The 19,366-nt window shown below is 42.3% G+C and overlaps 1 pseudogene; it reads right to left on the reverse strand.

The window, feature by feature from the left end:
* Positions 1-440: 440 nt before the first annotated feature.
* Positions 441-1,514, reverse strand: LOC102117903 (COP9 signalosome complex subunit 6 pseudogene; annotated as a pseudogene).
* Positions 1,515-19,366: the final 17,852 nt, after the last annotated feature.

Raw genomic sequence — 19,366 nt, forward strand, 5'->3', positions numbered from 1 at the left:
AACTCTTGCATGTCATCACATTATCTTTCCCAAACCCACATTTATAAAAGTCTTAGTGAGAAATAGGGAATTTATGGTGAGATGAGGGAGATATTTTATTATACTTGGTATAGTAATAACCATTTGAGATTTTTTTCCCCCAAAGCTTTTTCTTAGCTGTGGCACTTCAAGGACTGTTTTTGTCTTTATCTTCTTCCCAAGGCATACAGCCTTTTTGGATCCAGCCCCTATCCTCACTCCAAGTTTTTTACATTCATCTCTTTATTGTACTGAGCAATTTGGCTTTACCCAACTCCATCAAAGGGCTCACCAAAACAAAGTGTTCTTCTACTTCCAGATTCCATTCTTGTTTAGTTACCATTATTTTTAGCTTGACTATGTCCCTTAAGATCTTGTCTCTCATCCCATGTAGTTTATTAAAGTATTTCTTTTTTAAAAAATTTTTAGGGGTGCTCAGGGGCTGCTCCCCTTTATTATTAATGACAGCGATTTCTCTCAATGAAGTGTAGCGCCCTCCCCTTTGGGACAGTTGCCTGACCCCTGTCCATCACCCCTTCAAGTACCCTCATCAGAAGAAGAGCCTGCGCATTCGCCTGCCTATGCCTTGTCGATCGTAGAGGACGTTGAACTTGTTCACAAACTGGTTCATGGTGTTACACGTTTTGGTGATGGTGCCGAGGTAGGCCATGAGCCCCACGTCGTTGCATTGATCATAAAAATCTGTCTTGAACTTGTCTGTGCTGAGCACCGGAAGGCAGTGACACAGAGCATAGGCCTCCCGCAGGATCTCATGATTAAAGGGGACCTCTCCTGCTTCAGAGGCCTTGACGTACTCCAAGATGAGCTTGACGCGGCTGTGCAGCATCTTGATGGCGCTGTGCTGTGCTATCAGGTGTTCGGCCACAGTGGAGTTCTCTCCACTGCCTGTTGCTGTCATTCGGGCTACGTGGTCTACACCAATGCGTTCCGCTTCCTCTGTGGCCAGAGTGTAGGTCAGCTCAGCAAACAGCATTGTGGCCTCTCCCTTGATTATATCGATGGCAGACTCAAAAACGCTGACAGGAAGATCTGTGTGCTTGGTCATAGGGTTCAGCTTCAGAAAGAGGGGGCTCTCGATGATCTCACACACCTGCTTATGGACGTGGATGTCCGAGGGGTCAGGTGGCCCCCCTGTGGTATACTAACACAGAAACTCCAGCTCCTTGAACACCTGTTTAAACTGCTCCTCCTTGGTGTAATAATATTCCTTGTCAATGATAATCTTCTCTTCCACGGTGGGTGTGGGACGGCAGCTCAAAGTAGTTCATCACCTCGATATTTCGGCCTTCCTGCTTGCCAATCAAAGCCCCAGTCACTTGCACAGGCTGCCCCTCCTGGGAGCGCATGCAGATCCAGTAGTCAGAGATGTTGAGAATGACAAGGGGATGGAGAGCGACGGAAACACTCCCAGTCACTCCAGAGGGCATCACGCTGGGAACTACAGCTGCATCCACCTCCATCCCGCTGCTCCCTCTGGTCCCGTTTGTAGCTGCAGCCGCGGCCGCCGCCGCCATTTTCCCCGCGCCCCTAAAATATTTCTTTAAAATATGGTGTTATATTCTTAGAGGAATTCTTGTACTAGTTGCCAAAAGAGTAAAAGTTTCTTCGTTTTGTTACATGTGTTTTCGCCACATTGGTTTTCCTGCAGTTCCCATAGTATTCCTTGTTCTCTCCTACTATGTCTTTGTATAAGCTGCTAAGTTTGTTTGGGATACTTTAAAGTCAACCAGTTTTAGATGTAGTTCATAGGTTTGACTTGGATAAAAAAAAATCTCTAATTATATCATGAGTCATTTCAGCATTTTGAATCATCATGGCATGATGAATTTCACTGCCTTGGTCTCTAGGGGATTAGGACAAAAACTAATTTCAGTTTTTGAAAATGATTTTCAAGACCTCCAATGAAAGTATGTAAAGGACATTAAATGGGCCTAAGAATTATACAGCTTTCAGTTTGATCCTAAGTTCAAGAACTAGTCCAATTAATCAAAATTGCAATCATAGTCCCCTTGAAAACAACAATATGCAAAACACATGACCATTGTGCACAGTACACACAATCATATTAGTTTGCAGGTGGGTCATATTCAATTAACTTAATTTTTTTGATAACATAGTTGAGTGTATCTTTATTCTTACTAATGCAAACGTTTGAAGATTTTAGGATGGCAGTAGATTAATTTATTGTTTTTTGTATTAAGAGTCACACTGCTAGGCCAGGCGCAGTGACTCACGCCTGTAATCTTGGCACTTTCGGAGGCTGAGGCGGGTGGATCACGAGGTCAGGAGATCGAGACCATCCTGACTAACATGGTGAAACCCTGTCTCTACTAAAAATACAAAAAAATTAGCTGGGCATGGTGGCAGGGGCCTGTAGTCCCAGCTACTCAGGAGGTTGAGGCAAGAGAATGGTGTGAACCTGGGAGGCGGAGCTTGCAGTGAGCTGAGATGGCGCCACTGCACTCTAGCCTGGGCGACAGAGCAAGACTCTGTCTCAAAAAAAAAAAAAAAAAAAAGAGTCACACTGCTTGGGTTCTTGGTGGCCTTTCTCAGTACTTGAGCCCTTGATCTTCAACCACAGAGGTGGAGTAGTACCTATAAAATACAGGACAACAAGGCAGCTAAAACATTTATCATTGAGATGAACATATTCATCATCTGATTTGAGTGATTAAGAAGACTTTGCCTGAAAATATTGCCAATATCACCTTGAGAATAGTGTAGATGAACAAAAAGAGTACAGAGTGAGATTTCAGAAACAGATTTCCCCTCTAGTTAGGTTTTCTTATGTCACTTTAAACTCTGCACTTTCTAATCTTTTAACAGTCTTTATACTCATATTTTAAGAGCAAGATCTTCTCTTGTTTCTTTATTCACTCAGAAAGGTATTATAAAATCATGGATGTGAAATACTTTGAAAAACTAAAAATGCCTTGCAATCGTAGGTGGGTCTGTCAGCTTTCAGATTTGCAAAGGACATCCATGAAGAGACTAACCATACCTATCTATTAATCCTTCCTACTATCCAACTATCCAACTATGTTTCTTTCCCTCCCTTCTTTCAACAAGTGTTTATTGAGCACTTCATATCTGCAAACAACAGATATGTCTTTCTGGAACTTATACTCTTGTGTAAGTAAATAGTAAATAGAAAATTTAAATCCATATTGGTAATGGCTATAACTGGGAAGAATAGGGAACTGTGGTATGGTTGGATTGGGTAGGGTGGATGGGGGTTAGGGAAGATTTTCCACAAAAGGTGGTATGAAGATTTTCCACAAAAGGTGGTATGTAGACTGACAGCTGATCCTTTCATTGCCATGGGAAACTGTAGGAAATATTTCAGGTCTTATGGTATATATGGGTAATAGGAGGGCAACAAGAGGTGCTAGAATATTCAAAGTAAACGGAACATTGCGTCCAAAGGCCCTGAGGCAAGAGTTAGTGTAGTTCAACAGATATCTCAAGGTAGATGTTCTGCTAGGTTAGAAATCTTCACTTGAATTGCTTATGGACAATGTAGTAGCTGGTTTCATAGAATATCTGATGTGTGAAATGTGTAAAGTTTATCCATTTGCAACTCTGGCCTCAAGTCTTAGCAATTAATCCCTTCCCTTCCTTCCCTCCCACCCTCCCTTCCCCCCCTCCCTACCTCCCTCCCTCCCTTCCTTCCTTCCTTCCTTTCTTGGTTTTTTTTTTTTTGCAAGCAATCATTTGTGTAGTGGATTCCTAATATTTCAGAATTGTTGGTGTTTAAGGCATTATACTTTGAATTGAAATATGGCAATTATCAGAATATGCAATACCATAATTTGCATTTCTTTTCATTTTAAAGAGAAGGAAATTAGGGCACAGAGAGGTTAGATATGTTTTCCTGGGTTACACAGCTATTAAATTGCATGCAAGTTAGATCTGGGGTAACATGGTCTTCATATATTAAAATCAGGAGCATCGGCCAGGCATGGTGGCTCACAGCTGTAATCCCAGCACTTTGGGAGGCTAAGGTGGGCAGATCACAAACTCAGGAGTTCGAGACCAGCCTGGCCAATATGGTGAAACCCCGTATCTACTAAAATTACAAAAATTAGCTGGGTGTGGTAGCGGGCACCTGTAGTCCCAGCTACTGGGGAGGCTGAGGCAGGAGAATCGCTTGAACCTGGGAGGCGGAGGTTGTAGTGAACCAAGATCGCACCACTGCACTCCAATCTGGATGACAGAGCGAGACTCTGTCTCAAAAAAAAATCGACTATAATACAAGATCAATAAAATATAAGATCAAGAACAACCACAGAGGCTGAATATTACTTATAAAATACAGGACAAAAATAACTAAAACTTCTAATTGTCATTGAGACAAATGTATTTGTCATCTGATTTGAATAGTGAAGACGACCTCTAGCCTGAAAACATTTGCCAACATCATCTGCCATAGCTCCTTTCTGACATTCTATCAGGGTAATATTGCTTTGAGTCTTGAAAGCATGTGTTGTTTCTGAGAATTCCTTTGAAGCTGGTATCTAGTTCAGCACAAACTAGATTCCGGGGCAATGGTTAAGAAAGATAGCAATATGAAACCCAGGAATAAGAAACAGGCAAGTGAAGTGGAAGTTTAAGAAACATTAATGCAAATTTCTGTGTATCTAGAACTGATAGTTTATGATGGATTCCTAAGGAAACTGAGCAATTGAATATAATCATAATAATTGCTAGACATATCTGGCCTTCGCTAACAATGAATTACTGAGAAAAACAACAGGAAGGAAAAGTAGAATCCCCCTCCAGCTTGATGATTTGAATACCGGGTAAGTTAAGTATGGTGATGAGAAGCTGGTGTATCGTGTGAGAGCAATAATGCTACTTCTGGCCGGGCACGGTGGCTCACGCCTGTAATACCAGCACTTTGGGAGGCCGAGGCGGGCGGATCACGAGGTCAGGAGATCGAGACCATCCTGGCTAACACAGTGAAACCCCGTCTTTACTAAAAATACAAAAAAATTAGCTGGGCGTGGTGGCGGGCGCTTGTAGTCCCAGCTACCCGGGAGGCTGAGGCAGGAGAATGGCGTGAACCCGGGAGGTGGAGCTTGCAGTGAGCCGAGATCGCGCCACTGCACTCCAGCCTGGGCGACAGAGCGAGACTCCATCTCAAAAAAAAAAAAAAAAAGCTACTTCTAAAGTCTAAGGGATATATATTATACTAAGAAATATGAACGATTTGAATCTCTTGACATCCACTTCCCCTAGCACATATATATCAGACAATGGCAGAACTTCTATTCTCATTGTTTTCTTGCCACAGGAATCTTGCAGATGATGTCCTAATCCTTGAGCGAAATAAAAAGGTCCTAGAAGTGAAACTTCTTCTGTCAGATCCTTCTCCTGTCAGATTTTTTTTTTTTTTAAACCATAAAACTCTCTGTACCTGTTAGGATTCTTTCAGTTGCAACTGACAGAATACCTAACAAAAATTTGTGTAAGTACGAGGTCAGGAGATCGGGAGCAGCCTGGCTAACATGGTGAAACTCCGTTTCTACTAAAAATACAAAAATTAACCAGGTGTGGTGGAGCGTGCCTGTAATCCCAGCTACTCGGGAGGCTGAGGTGGGAGAATCGCTTGAACCCTGGAGGCAGAGGTTGCAGTGAGCCAAGATCGTACCACTGCACTCCAGCCTGGGTGACAGAGGGAGACTCCGTCTCAAAAAAAAAAAAAATTGTGTAAGTAAAACATTTATTGGCTCATGTATTTGAAAGAGCCAGAGGAAGGGCTTATCATAGATGCAGTTTGATCTGGGGGATCAAATGATGGGGTTCTCATCATCTTTCAACTCTTTCTTCCTTTGTGATGCCAGCTTTATCATTGGGCTGCTTCCCTAATGAGACAAGATGGCTGCAGCATTTCCAAGTGCCACATCTTCATCTGAAAGATCCAGTGGAACAGTGCAAGTCTTTCTCAGAGTCAGTTACCATGGCCAAAGAGTTTTGGTTTTGCTTAAGTCAATCACGGTCCACTGTGGGGGTGGTTATCGGAGTCATTCCCATCCAAACAACACGGCAGGGAAGAAGGCTGGGAGGATTTCCGTAAAGGAAGTTCTGCTATTAGATACATGGGGAAATGGAGGCTAAATAGTAAAGAAGAGATTTCTGTCCCCTGTGATTTTTAAATCCATTCTTTTTTGGCAGTCCACCTGAAAGGACTCTTAGTCAAGTTTAGCTTCTCTGTTGGTTAGGATATAGCTTCAGGTGCATAAAATAGAGACTCAAAATACCAGTAGATTAGACAAGATAGAAGTTTATTTCACTCCCATTTAAAGCCTGAGATGATAGGGTGACTCTGCACTATGAAGTTATGAGGCACCAGCCTGCTGTTTTGCTCTGTCATCTCCAGGATGTTGCTTCTCTCTCTGTGGCCCAATATGGATCACTCCTATGTCCCAATTCCAACCTGACAGAAGGGAAAAAGAAGGGAGTGGACGTATCTTTCCCTTTTAAGTCAGGGTTTCTGACCATCAGACTACTGATATTTTCGACCAGATAATTCTTTGTTGTGGGAGATGTCCTGTGCATTATAGGATGTTTAGCAGCATCCCTGGCCTCTACTTGATAGGTGCCAGGAATGTCACCTCCCTGTCCCCAGTTGTGACAATGAAAAATGACTCCAGACATTGTCTAGTGTCCCCTGGGAGGCATATTTTACTTCTGCTTGTCTTCTTTGACTAGATCTGAGTCACATGGTCATACATAACTGCAAAGGAGACTGGGAAATGCAGTCCTTTTATTTTTATTTTTAAATGTTTAAACTTTTATTTTAGGTTTAGAGGTACATGTGTAGGTTTATTATATAGGCAAACTCATGTCACAGGAGTTTGTTTTACAAATTATTTCATTATCGAGGTACTAAGCCTGGTACCAATAGATATTTTTTTCTCACCCTCTCCCTCCTCCCACCCTCGAGCCTCAAGTAGGCCTTAGTGTCAGTTGTTATCCTCTTTATGTTCATGAGTTCTTATCATTTAGCTTCCACTTGTAAGTGAGAACATGTGTTGTTTGGTTTTCTGTTCCTGTGTTAGTTTGCTAAGGATGATGACCTCTAGCTCCATCTATATCCCACAAAAGATATAATCTCATTCTTTCTTATGGCTGCATAGTATTCCGTGGTATATATGTATCACATATTATTTTTTCAATCTGTCATTGATGGGCATTTAGATTGATTCTAAGTCTTTGCTATTGTGAAGTTGCAGTGAGCATATGCATACATGTGTCTTTATGGTAGAATGATTTGTATGATTTGTATTCTTTTTTTTTTTTTTTTTGAGACGGAGTCTTGCTCTGTCACCCGGGCTGGAGTGCAGTGGCCAGATCTCAGCTCACTGCAAGCTCTGCCTCCCAGGTTTTCACCATTCTTCTGCCTCAGCCTCCCATGTAGCTGGAACTACAGGTGCCCGCCACCTCGCCCAGCTAGTTTTTTGTATTTTTTAGTAGAGGCGGGGTTTCACCGTGTTAGCCAGGATGGTCTCGATCTCCTGACCTCGTGATCCGCCCGTCTCGGCCTCCCAAAGTGCTGGGATTACAGGCTTGAGCCACCGCGCCCAGCCGAATGATTTGTATTGTTTGGGTATATACCCAGTAATTGGATTGCTGGGTCGCAAGGTAGTTCTGTTTTTAACTCTTTGAGGAATTCCCACACTGCTTTCCACAATGGTAGAACTAATTTACACTCCCACCAACAGTGTATAAGTGTTCCCCTTTCTCTGCAACCTCCCTAGCATCTGTTATTTTTTTCACTTTTTAATAGCCATTCTGACTGGTAGGAGATGGTATCTCACCAATCAAAACTGATGGTTTTGATTTACATTTCTCTAATGATCAGTGATATTGAGCTTCTTTTCATGTTTGTTGGCCACATATATGTCTTTTTTTTTTTTTTTAAGATAGAGTTTTACTCTGTCACTTAGGCTGGAGTACAGTGGCATGATCTCAGCTCACTGCAACCTCCACCTCCCAGACTTAGGCGATTCTCCTGTCTTCACCTCCTAAGTAGCTGGGACTACAGGCATGTACCACCATGACCAGCTAATTTTTGTATTTTTAGTAGAGACGCGGTTTCACCATGTTGGCCAGGCTGGTCTGGAACTCCTGACCTCAAATGATCCACCCGCCTGGGCCTCCCAAATTGCTGGGATTACAGGTGTGAGTCACTGTCCCCTGCCTATGTCTTTTGGAAAGTGTCTGTTCACACCCTTTGCCCACTTTTTAATGGAATATTTTTTTTTCTTGTAATTTGTTTAAGTTCCTTACAGATGCTGGATATTAGGCTTTTGCAAATATTTTCTCCCATTCTGTAAGATGTCTGTTTACTCTGTTGATAGTCCATTTGCTGCACAGAAGCTCTTAAGTTTAGTTAGATCCCATTTGTCAATTTTTGCTTTTGTTGTGATTGCGTTTGGTGTCTTCACCATTAAATCTTGCCATTCCTATGTCCAGAATGGTATTACCCAGGTTGTCTTCCATGGTTTTTACAGTTCTGGGTTTTATATTTATGTCTTTAATCCATGTGGAGTTGATTTTTGTATATGGTGCAAGGGATCCAGTTTCCCTTCTTGCAGATATGGGTAGCCAGTTATCCCAGCACCATTTACTGAATAGGGAGCACTTTTCCCATTGCTTGTTTTGATCAGCTTTGAAGAAGATCAGATGGTTGTAGGTTTGCAGCATTATTTCTGAGCTCCCTGTTCTGTTCATTTTGTCTATGTGCCTGTTTTTGTACCAGAACCATGCTGTTTTTGTTACCGTAGCCCTGTAGTATAGTTTGAGACTGGGTAACGCAATGTCTTCACTTTTATTCTTTTTGCTGAAGATTGCCTTGGCTATTTGTGCTCTTTTGTTATTCCATGTAAATTTTAAAATAGTTTTTGTTTTTTTGTTTGTTTGTTTTTAGTTCTTTGAAGAATTTCATTGGTGGTTTGATAGGAATAGCACTGAATCTGTAAATTGCTTTGGGTAGTATGGCCATTTTAATGATACCGATTCTTCCTCTTCATGAACATGGAATGTTTTTCCATTTGTTTGTGTCATCTCTGACTTCTTTGAGCAGTGTTTTGTAATTCTCATTGTAGAAATTTTTCAACTTGCTGTTTCCTGGTTAGCTGTATTCGTAGGTATTTTATTCTCATGTGGCAATTGTGAATGGGATTTTGTTCCTGATTTGGCTCTCAACTTGGCTGTTCTTGGTGTATAGGAATGCTAGTGATTTTTATATGTTGATTTTGTAACCTGAAACTTTGCTGGAGTTTATCAGCTGAAGGAGCTTTTGGGCTGAGACTATGGAGTTTTCTAGATATAGAATCATGTCATCTGTAAACAGGGATAATTTGACATCCTCTCTTCCTATATGGATTCGTTTTATTTCTTTCTGGTTCCTGATTGCTGTGGCCAGGACTTCCAATGCTGTGTTGAATAGTAGTGGTAAGAGAGGACATCCTTGTCTTGGGCCAGTTTTTAAGGGGAATGCTTCCAGCATTTCACCATTTAGTATTATGTTGGCTGTGGGTATGCCATATATGACTTTCTCTTTCGAGGTATGTTCCTTCAATACCTTTTGAAGGTATTTATTGAGGTGGAGGTTTTTTTTGTTTTTTGTTTTTTTCTCACTCTGTCATCCAGGCTGGAGTGCAATGGTGTGATCTTGGCTCACTGCAACATCTGCCTCCAAGGTTCAAGTGATTCTTGTGCCTCAGCCTCCTGAGTAGCTGGGATTACAAGCATGTGCCACAATGCCCAGCTAATTTTTGTATTCTAGTAGAGATGGGGGTTCACCATGTTGGCCAGGCTGGTCTTAAACTCCTGACCTCAAGTGATCACCCTTCTTTGGCCTCCCAAAGTGCTGGGATCACAGGCGTGAGCCTCTCTGCCTGGCCTATTGAGAGTTTTTAACATGAAGGAATGTTGAATTTTATTGAAAGCCTTTTTCTGCCTTTATTGAGATAATCATATGGTTTTTGTCTTTAGTTCTATTTATGTGATGAGTTACATTTATTGATTCACCTATGTTGAAACAAACTTGCATATTAGGGGTGAAGCCTACTTGATCATGGTGGATTAGCTTTTTGAGTGCTGCTGAATACAGTTTGCAAGCATTTTGTTGAAAATTTTTGTATCAATGTTCATCAAGGATATTGGCCTGAAGTTTCCTTTTTTTGTTTTGTCTCTGCCAGGTTCTGGTATCAGAATGATGCTGGCATCACAGAATGAGTTTGGGAGGGCCCCCTCCTCCTCAGTTTTTTGGAATAATTTCAGTAGAAATGGTATCAGCTTTTCTTTTACATCTGTTAGAATGTGGCTGTGAATCCATCTGGTCCTGGGCTTTCTTAGGCTGGTAGGCTATTTATTACTGAATCAATTTTGGAGTTCATTATGGGTCTGTTCAGGGGATCAATATCTTCCTGGTTCAGTCTTGAGAGGGTGTATGTGTCCAGGAGTTTATCTGTGTCTTCTAGATTTTCTAGTTTGTGTGCATAGAGGTGTTCACAGTAGTTTCTGATGGTTATATTTATTTTTGTGGGGTTAGTGGTAATATCCCCTTTGTTGTTTCTAGTTGTGTTTATTTGTATCTTCTCTCTTTTGTTCTTTAGTCTACCTAGCAGCTTATCTATTTTACTTGTTTAAAAAAAAACAACTCCTGGATTTATTAATATTTGAACAGTTTTTCACATCTCAATTTCTTCAGGTCAGCCTGATTTTGGTTATTTCTTGTCTTCTGCTAGCATTGGGGTTTGTTTGCTCTTGCTTCTCTGGTTCTTTCAGTTGTGATGTTAGGTTGTTAATTTGAGATCTTTGTAACTTTTTGGTGTGGGCATTTGGTGCTATAAATTTCCCTCTTAACACTAACTGCCTTAGCTGTGTCCCAGAGATTCTGGTATGTTGTATCTTTGTTCTCATTATTTTCAACGATCTTCTTGATTTCTATCTTAATTTCATTATTTATGCAAAAATTATTCAGGAGCAGGTTAATTTTCCTTAATTGCATGGTTTAGAATGTTCTTTGTTAGTCTGGACTTCTATCTTTATTGTCTTGTGGTCCAAGAGTGTGTTTGGTATGATTTCAGTTCTTTTGCATTACCTGAGGATGGTTTTATGTTTTATTGTGTGGTCAGTTTTAGAGTAAGTGCTATGTGGCAATGATAAAAATGTATATTCTGTTGTTTTGGGGTAGAGAGTTCCATAGATGTCTATCAGATCCATTTGGCCCAGTGCTGAGTTCAGGTTGTTAATATCTTTGTTAATTTTCTACTTCAATCATTTGTATAATACTGTCAGTGGAGTGTTGAAATCTCCCACTATTATTGTTTGGGAGGCTAAGCCTCTTTGAAGGTCTCTAAGAACTTGCTTAATGAATCTGGATGCTCCTGTGTTGGGTGCATATATATTTAGGATAGTTGGGTCTTCTTGTTGAGTTGAACCCTTTACCATTATGTAATACCCTTCTTTGTCTTTTTTGATCTTTGTTGGTTTTTGAGATTAGGAATGCAATTCCTGCTCTTTTCTGATTTCCATTTGCTTAGTAGATTTTTCTCTATCCCTTTATTTCCAGTGTCATTGCATGTGAGGTGAGTCTCTTAAAGACAGCATACCATTGGGTCTTTTTTAAATTTTGAAACGGAGTCTTGCTGTGTCACCCAGGCTGGAGTGCAGTGGTACATCTCCGCTCACTGCAAGCTCCGCCTCCCAGGTTCACGCTATTCTCCTGCCTCAGCCTCCCACTAGCTGGGACTACAGGCACCCGCCACCATGCCCGGCTAATTTTTTGTATTTTTTTTAGTAGAGATGGGGTTTCACCATGTTAGCCAGGGTGGTCTTGATCTCCTGACCTCATGATCCACCCTCCTTAGCCTCCCAAAGTGCTAGGATTACAGGCGTGTCCCCACAGCGCCCGGCCAGGCCTTGCTTTTTTTTTTTTTAATCCAGCTTTCCATTCTCTGCCTTTTAAATGGCAATACTTGACCCATTTACATTCGAGGTTAGTATTGATATGTATGACTTTGATCCTGTCATTGTGCTGTTAGCTGGTTATTATGCCGACTTGTTTGTGTGGTTGCTTTACAGTACTGGTCCGTTTACTTAAGTGTGTTTTTGTATTGGCTGGTAATGGTCTTTCCTTTCCATATTTAGTGCTCCTTTCAAGATCTCTTGTAAGGAGGTTCTGTTGGCAATGAATTTCATCAGCATTTGGTTACCTGAAAAGGATCTCATTTCTTTGCTTAGGAAAATTAGTTTGACTGGATACAAAATTATTGGTGGAAGATTTTTTTTTCTTCAAGAATGTTGAATATAGGCCCCCAATCTTTTTGGGCTTATAGAGTTTCTGCTAAGAGATCTGCTATTAGCCTGGTGGGGTTCCCTTTGTAGATGACCTGCCCTTTCTCTCTACCTGCCTTTAATATTCTTTCTTTCATTTTGACCTTGGAAAATGTGATGATTATGTGCCTTGGGGATGATCTTACTATGTAGAATCTTTCAGGGGTTCTCTATATTTGACTCTTAGCCTCTCTAGCAAAGTTGGGGAAGTTTTCATGGACGATACCTTAAAATATGATTTCCAAGTTGTTTGCTTTCTCCCCATCCCTTTCAGGGATGCCAGTGATTCATAGATTTGGCCTCTTTACATAATCCCGTATTTCTTGGAGGTTTTGTTCATTCCTTTTTATTCTTTTTTCTTATTGTTGTCTGACTGTCTTATTTCAGAGAGCCAGTCTTCCAGTTCTGAGATTCCTCAGTTTGGTCTATTCTGCTGGTAATACTTGTGATTACATTGTGAAATTCTTGTGGTGTGTTTTTCCAGCTCTATTAGATCAGTTAGGTACTTTTTTATACTGGCTATTTAGCTCCTGTGTCCTTTTATTGTGATTCTTAGTTTTCTTGGGTTGGGTTCTGCCATTCTCCTGAAGCTTAATGATCTTTATTCCTATCCATGTTCTGAATTTTATTTCTGTCATTTCTACCAACTTAGCCTGGTTAAGAACCTGATATGATTTGGCTTTGTGTCTCCATCCAAATGTTATCTTGAAATGTAATCTCCATATGTTGAGTGGGGGGACCTGTGGGAAGTGATTGGATTATGGGGGTGGTTCCCCCATGTGCTGTTCTCATGATAGTGTGTGTATTCTCATGATGGTGTGTTTATTCTCATGAGATCTGATGCTTTAAAAGTTGTTGGCAGCCCCCCTCCCTCACTCTCTCTCTCTCTCTCCTGCTGCTTGCAAGATGGTGCTTACTTTTCCTTCTCCTTCTGCCATGATTGTAAGTTTCCTGAGGCCTCCCAGCCATGTGGAACTGTAAGTCAGTTAAACCTCTTTTTTTTTTTTTTTTAAATAAACCACCCAGTGTTGGGTAGTTATTTATAGCAGGGTGGAAACAGACAAATACAGAAAATTGGTACTGGGAGTGGGGCACTGCTATAAATGTGGAAGCAACTTTGAACTTGGTAATGGGCAGAGGTTGGAACAGTTTGGAGGGTTCAGAAGAAGGTAGGAAGATATGGGAAAGTTTGGAATTTCCTGGAGACTTGTTGAATGGTTTTGACCAAAATGCTCACAGTGATATGAACAATGAAGTCTAGGCTGACGTGGTCTCAGATGGGAAAGAGGAACTTACTGGGAACTGGAGTAAAGGTCACCCTTGCTATTATTTAGCAAAGGACTGGCAACATTTTGCTCTAGCCCTAGAGATCTGTGGAATTTTGAACTTAAGAGAGATGATTTAGGGTATCTGGCAGAGTAAATTTCTAAGCAGCAAAGCATTCAAGGTGTAATCTGGCTTTTTCTGAAAGTGTTCAGTCATATGTGTTCACAAAGGGATGGTCTGAAATTGGAACTCATGTCGAAAAGGGAAGCAGAACATAAAAGTTTTGAAAATTTGCAGCCTGACCATGTGATAGAAAGAAAAACCCATTTTCTGGGGAGAAATTCAAGCCAACTGCAGAAATTTGAATAAGTAACCAGGAGCCAATGTTAATAGCCAAGACAATGGGAAAAATGTCTCCAGGGTATTTCAGAGATCTTCATAGCAGACCCTCTCATCACAGGCCTGGTGGCCTGGGAAGGAAAAATAGTTATTTTTGCACCAGGCACAAGGCCCTGCTGCTCTGTGCAACCTTGAGACATCGTGCCATGTGTCCCAGGAGTTCCAGCTCCAGCTGTGGATGACAGGGGCCAAGGTACAGCTCAGGCTGTTGCTTTAGAGGGTGCAAGACCCAAGCCTTGGTGGCTTGCAGGTGGTGTTGGACTTGTGCGTGTGCAGAATATAAGAGTTTAGGGTTGGGAACCTCCATCTAGATTTCAGGGGATGCCTGGAAGTGCCTTGATGTCCGGGCAGAAGTCTGCTTCAGGGGTGGACCCCTCAGGGAGAACCTCTATTAGGGCAATGCAGAGGGAAAATGTGGGGTTGGAGTCCCCACACAGAGTCCCCACTGGGGCACTGCCTAGTGGAGCTATGAAAAGAGGGTCACTGCCCTTCAGACTCCAGAATCATAGATCAACTGACAACTTGCACTATACACCTGGAAAAGCTGCAGGCACTCAATGCCAGCTTGTGAAAGCAGTTGTATGCTGCAGAGCCACAGGGACAGAGCTGCCTATGGCCCTGGAAACCCACACTTTGCATCAGTGTGCCCTGGATGTGAGGCATGGAGTCAAAGGAGATAATTTCAGAACTTTAATATTTAATGACTGCTCTGCTGGGTTTCAGACATGCATGGGGCCTGTGGCTCTTTTGGTCAATTTCTCCCATTTGGAATGGGAATATTCACCCAATGCCTGTATCCCTATTTTATCTTGGAAGTAACTAAATCGTTTTTGATTTTACAGGCTTATCAGTGAAAGTGACTTGCCTTGTCTTAGACGAAACTTTGGACTTGGACTTTTGAGTTAATGCTGGAATGAGTTAAGACTTTGAGGGACTGTTGGGAAGGCATGATTGGTTTTGAAATGTGAAAAGAACATGAGATTTGGGAGGGGGTAAGGGTGGAATAATATGGTTTGGCTCTGTGTCCCCACCCAAATCTCATCTTGAATTGTAATCCCCACATGTTGAGGGATGGACCTGGTGGAAGATGACTGGATCATGGGGGTGGTTTCCCCCATGTTTTTCTCATGATAGTGAGTGAATTCTCAGGAGACCTGATGCTTTAAAAGTGTTTGGCTCTTCCCTCGCTTGCCCTCTCTCTCTCCTGCTGCCTTGTAGGAAGGTGCTTGCTTTTCCTTCTCCTTCTACCATGACTGTAAGTTTCCTGAGGCCTCCACAGCCATGCAGAACTGTGAGTCAATTAAACCTTTTTTCTTTATAAATGACACAGTGTTGGTAGTTATTTATAGCAGTGTGAAAACAGACTAATACAGAACCCCTGTTGGAGAACTAGTGAAGTCATTTGGAGGACATGGGATACTCTGGCCATTTGAGTTGCTGGAGTTCTTGCATTGGTTCTTTCTCATCTCTGCATGTGGGTGTCCCTTTAACTACATTATAGATTGAGTACTGCCAATAGATTTCTTTTCTAGATGTTTTCCCAGGGCTGAGGCTTTGTGTAGGGTCTTTATTTGTAGCTGACTTCTTCTCTTTAGTTTCACAGAGGTGTATGTTAGCAACGTATTTTTGGTGTTGAAGCTTTGGGCTGTGATTTAGTAGGTGGTGCTTAGGGGTAGTGGTTAGTTGCTAGGTAGGCTCTTGTTCAGTTGTGCGGGTCCCCTACATTTCCTCATAGTTGTAGCCATTCTCCCTGTCAATGCTCTGTAAGTCTGGGCTTCTCTCCCACTTGATTGTTGGCTGTAGATCATGGCTTGTCACTCCCGACTGCTCACCTGCTCACCTTATTTCTGGGATAATCTCAGGGTTTATGTTTCCTCCCCAACTTAGAGGCAGCAGAGGAAAGGACCCAAGTAGTAGTTGTGGCTGAGGACCTTTTGCTTGTCTCCTGGGGGCTTCCCCCCAGAGAGATGCAGTCAGCAAGCCACTCAGTGCAATCACTATGGGGGGTCTGTGATGTGGGCCCAAGCCAGGGGTTCCCTGCCTGGTGATGAGCAGAGGAGGAGAGGGTGGCGGATGGACTGGCCTCCTTTCCTTGCGTTGACTGCAGCTTGCTGGAGGTAAGGATAATGCACTTAGAGTCTTTTCTCCTTTGTTGGTCTGAGGGTAGCAGGGGTAGTACACTGCAGAGGCAGTGGCAGGAGGCCTTTAAATTACTTCTCAGAGCTCCGCCTCTGAGAAATGCAGAGCTGCTGTCAAGGGAAGGGTGTCAAAGGCTCACTGGGAGGGGAGACTGGTCTCCTCTCCATATGGTGACTGTGGCGTCCTGTAAGCTTGGGTGTAGTCTTCAGGCTCTTTGTTTCTTCCCCAGACCAAGAGCAGAAGGGATAGAACTGTTGCTGTGGCATTGGTAGATGGGTTGTTGGATGCCTCTGAAAGTCTCTTCCCAGAAAAACTCTGGGCCACCACCAGTGGGTATGTTCAGCTGTGGGTGGGGTGATTGTTCTGTGGTCATGAGCCGGGAGCCCTGCCTGGTAAAGACTGGGAGTCAGGGGTTGCCAGGGACGAAGGGCTGGACTCCTCTGTGTATGGTGGCTATGCTGTGCTGGAGGTGCCAGCATAGTGACTAGACCCTTTGTTCCTTTCCCAGCCTGAGAGCTGTTAGGGCGATTTCCTCCTTGGAGGAATGCTGGGCTGCCTCTGATTGAGGTGATCAAGCAGGAGCAGTGTGGTTGTGCTTAAGTACCAGGTCAGGCACTCCTGCCCAGTGAGGAGAAGTGAGGACTGGGACCTGTGTTGAGAACAGTCTGTCCACTTTTCCGTGAGATGGTTGCACTGTGCTGGGGGTCCAGACCAGCCCCTGGTCCCTGTGGACTCTCTGGAGCCTGGAGACGACAAGGGCCAAAGCTCCAAGACAGCAAAGATGGCAACTTGTCTCTCCCACTGGGAGCTCTGTCCCAGGGAGTTGCAGAGCTACTACTGGCTCGATAGCCCTAGGAGGGGGCGACTGGAGACCCAGGCCTGGAGGATCTACCCAGTGAGGAGATATGGGACTGGGAACCCACATAATGAACAGTCTGGCCACTTTTCCATAGGGCTGCTGCAGTATGCTGGGGGTCTACTCCAGTCCCTAGTCACCTCCGATTTTCCAGTATAGCTTTTCTGGGCAGGGGAGGCATCCCTCGCTCTGCATTGCTCCCAGGTGGGCAGCCATCCTGCCTTGCCTTTCTCTGTTCTCTGTGGGTCAAGCTGTTTCCTTGATGAGTCCCAGTGCATGTATCTGGGTGTTTCAGTTGAAGGTGCTGCATTTACTCACCCCTTCCATTTCTGTCCATGAGAGCTGCGCACACTAACTGCTTCTAGTTTGTCATCTTGGCCAACCTCCCTTTTATTTTTTTCTTGATAACTTTGTCCTATCAAGAATGAGACCACTAACAGTTTATGTCACCATGTTCAAATGTAAGTATGTCATTTCCAGTGCCTGAGTTGATATAACCCAGGAACACAACGATGATAACAGATAATATTTTTTCACGTTTTTCCTTTATCCACCTTCAGGATTACACAAACTTACCCCCAAATACTTCCGAAACTCTTTAGGGTGCATTTCATATTTGTAAACATCCTTTTAGATTTCAACTATGGGAACCTCAAAAACTCGTGAAACTATATTTAGGTGTCTTACAAATGACATTTTCACTGGTGTCCACTTTTGATGGCAAAAGTGGGCTGTTAGGGTGGTACCGCTGCAAGAACAGTGGTGGAGGGGTTGCGGATTGACTATGGATTTCTGCCTTGGAGAAATGCTTGGCTGCCTCTGACTGAGGGGATCAAGCAGGAGCAGGGTGGTTGTGCTGGAGTGCCAGGTCAGGCAGCCCTGCCCAGTGAGGAGAAGTGAGGACTGAGACTTGCATGGAGAATAGTCTGGCCACTTTTCCATGAGATGGTTGCACTGTGCTTGGAGTCTAGTCCAACCTCAGAATTGCCAGAAATTGATGGCCATTTCTGTCAAGTGCAATTTCTAGTCACTATGGAAGATTTCTTTCCAAAGCTATGGTGTAGCCTTTTGTTTGTCATTGACGCTAAAGTCATTGGTAACAACTAGAGCTACCAACCTTCCTGTTATAAGTCTCTCCCCACCCCTAGTCTTTGGTCCCGATGCAGTGCTAAGGAGGGTTTCTCACATCTTATAGACATTTTAGTGAGTTTAGCTTTTACACATAGCTAATTTTCTCTTTAGAACTTCACAGCAAGCCCGTGGGTGTTGGGATGGAAGACAATTCTGGATAGCACAAGCCTTGTTGTACTCGAAATCATTCTTCCATTCTCTGATGACTGAGAAATTGTTATTGAATCAAGCTTATGTGCTTGACATTTCTCCTACTAGACTTGTTTTTCAGATTTCTCAGTCCCATATGTAAATAGAATTCAGCTGTAATATCCCATAAACTTTCTTGACCAGTCCAAACATGTAGAGATCCAGTTTAGGCTCAATCACCATTCTACTTTAGGTCTCTATGAATTTGACTACTCTAGGCACCTCATATAAGTGGAATCATATGGCATTTGTCCTTTTGTGACTGGCTTGTTTCACTTAGCAAAATGTCTTCAAAGTACATCCAGGTTGCAGCATGTATCAGAATTTTCTTCTTTTTAAAGGATGAATAATATTTTATTCTATGTATACACTAATGGATTTGTATATTCCTTCATCTGTCAATGGACTGAAATGCTTTTCTCTGCCATTTAGGTGAAACCTTATCTTAAATACTAAAATCTACATGCCCCCAAATCTTGCATTAGTAAATGTAAACATTTTAAAGTAAGGCATTTAGCTCTGTGGCATTGGTGAGATAAGCCATAAAATGTGCAATTGTTGTTTAATAAGAAAATGTCATTTTGCAACAAATCAATCACTTAGCAGTAGAAGCCCTAAAATAGAATTATAAAATTATTGTTTTATGAAAAAAAGTCAGTTTAAGAATTTTAGCATGGTATATTTGAAATTTTCTGAAAAAGTAGATTTTAAATATTTTCATTGCAAAAAATTAGTATGTGAGGTGAGACTTGTTAATTAGCTTGATTTAATCATTCCACAATATAACCAGATATCAAAGTACCACATTGTATATTATGAATCTATACAGTTATTATTTGTCAATTAAAAATAAAATAAAAAAGAAAAATCAACAAAGAAGAATTGTAGCAGCTTTAATGCCATTAAGAATATTTAAAAATGGCTGGGCGTGGTGGCTCATGCCTATAATCCCAGCACTTTGGGAGACCAAGGTGGGCAGATCACGAGGTCAGGAAT

Source organism: Macaca fascicularis, chromosome 1 (genome assembly GCF_037993035.2).
Source record: "Macaca fascicularis isolate 582-1 chromosome 1, T2T-MFA8v1.1".
Taxonomy (NCBI): domain Eukaryota; kingdom Metazoa; phylum Chordata; class Mammalia; order Primates; family Cercopithecidae; genus Macaca; species Macaca fascicularis.